We start from the raw sequence: 2,278 nt of genomic DNA, 5'->3' as shown, positions 1-2,278 counted from the left end.
CCCTTGAGGGCCGCCCGACCCCCGACCAACACCCTCCCCCGGGCCCGGGGCCGCTCTCGCTCTCCACTTGGCCTCTCTCCCCTTCCTTTTACTTTCCAGCCCGCCCCTCTCCCTTCCCCATCCGGTTTCTCAGCGCGAAGAGGCCCTGGTGCATAGAAATACCCCCGTGAGCGAGTCCCTCCTGGCCATTGGTAAACTCGGTCAACTAGGCAGGGAAGTTCCGGCCTGGGGTTAGGACGAGGACTTGTCGGTGGGGCCGAGCTCAAGGTTTCCAGCGGGAATGTCTCCGGGCTCGTCTGCGGCTCGACACTCCCACCTCTAAGTGAACATCCATGCAACATTCCTCAGGTGAAAGCAGGCTACACTTTTGCAGGTGATTTTGCTCATCCTGACTCCCCAGTTTCCTCTGTTTGACTGACTACATTCGTAGGAACCTGAATAAAATGGCTTCTCTTGACCTCCTGTCCTGCATGAAGACCTGGTTGGTTGCTGGTACCTGGATTTTTCTTTTTAATCCTCACCCGAGAATATGTTTGTTTTGTAAATATGTTTTTATTGATTTTAGAGAGTAAGGGAGAGGGATAGAGAAGCATTGATCGGCTGCCTCCTGCTCGCCCCTCCTGGGGATCCCGCAACCCAGCCTGGGAAGCAGCTGGCGGCCTGGCTTCCTGGGTGGAGGTGACACCGCCGAGCGCACGGCAGGCGGAGGAGGTGGTTTCATTGATTTGAGGGGAGAGAGGATCGGTGGCCTCCCGTGTGCGCCCAGACCAGGGATCAGACCTCCGCCCTGGTGTGTGCCCTGCCTGGGAAGCGGACCCGCCTCTCGGTGCACCGGGCGAGGCCCCCACCAGCGGCCAGGGCTGTGCCTGGACTCACGCCCCGTATTCTGACCCCATGCCCTGCTCGTTCTGAGTTCCCACGGCTATCACCTTTTCACCCCTTATTCTTATTCCTTTGCCCAGGTGGTCTTCTGAGCCTGGAATAATGGCTGCCTCTTCTCTGACTAGTCAGTTTTTATCCATTCTTCACCTGTTTGAGTCAACACGGACCCCTTCCTTCTCTGCTCTCCTCTCAGCATGAGCTGCATGCTTACTCAGGGAAGCAGCACTGAACTCGACCTTCATTGTTTACATATTTAGTAATTTCACACTAGTGAGTGGTTGGAAATCAGAGATCATATCTTTTAAACTTCTTTTTCCATTCAGAATATTTTTTTTTCATTCTTACTGCACCAGCTGGCATAATTGTAGACATTTAGTAAACACTGGGGGGAAAAAGCGATTTATAATTAAATGAGTGATTTTTTTTTTCCTGGCTAAGACATGAATTTGGAAACTCAGATCCCATGACAAGAATTTACCTTCTATAGCAACTAACAGTTGATAAATACTTACTGCGTAGGGACTGTTATGAACACTTTACATATATTTACTTATTTAATCTCCACAGTAGTGAGTAGGTACGATTACCCTCATTTTATAGATGAGATTAAAGAACAGAGTCGTAATTTTACTAAAGTTATACAGCTAATAAGAGAGAGAGACCTGGGATTTGAACTCAAAGAAATCTAGCTCCTTAGCCCAAGTTCTTAATCACTATTCCTCACTGGCTCAAGAGCACAGCTCTTAAAAATATTATTACCTGATTTCATCCTCACAACAGTCCATGAGATAGATGGCCTGAATACTTCCAAAATATCAATGCAAGGAAATCACACACAAAGGTGACTGTTACAAATTAAAGGACAAAAAGAGACATTACTAAATGCAAAATAGGATTCTTGCTGGAATCTGGGTCAGAAAAAAACCAAACACCTATAGTGGACATTACCAGGATAATTGGGCAAAATTGAATATGATAAATAAAATATGTGAAATGAGATAATCTGACTGTATCATTGTTAAACAGGCAGATTATTGGCATCTCCATTTACAAGAGACAGAATCAGAGAGAGTTTACTGCAAGTTCTCATAGCTAACAGGTGGCAGACTTGAAACCCAAGCCAGCTGTCTTTTTCAGCCCCCACATTTCAGCACTGGTGGTCAGTCCGTCCTCCTCCATACACTTGTTGGTTCTCAAAGTCTAGGATGTTCTGATAGGATCTGGTTCTCAGCAGAAAGACCTTTAGTGTTATTTTCACTCTAGCGGCACACTAGCTTATATTTTAGGCAACTCAGACAGCAGAATTCCCTGTTACATGAAAATGAGGTGGCAGTATTTATATTCTTTTTTTTTTTAAGAGTTTCTGATTTATTTATTTATTTATTTATTTATTTAT

This window comes from Myotis brandtii, unplaced genomic scaffold (assembly GCF_000412655.1).
Source record: "Myotis brandtii unplaced genomic scaffold, ASM41265v1 scaffold70, whole genome shotgun sequence".
Taxonomy (NCBI): domain Eukaryota; kingdom Metazoa; phylum Chordata; class Mammalia; order Chiroptera; family Vespertilionidae; genus Myotis; species Myotis brandtii.
The sequence above is the reverse complement of the archived record's forward strand: the minus strand, read 5'-3'. Positions refer to the sequence as shown.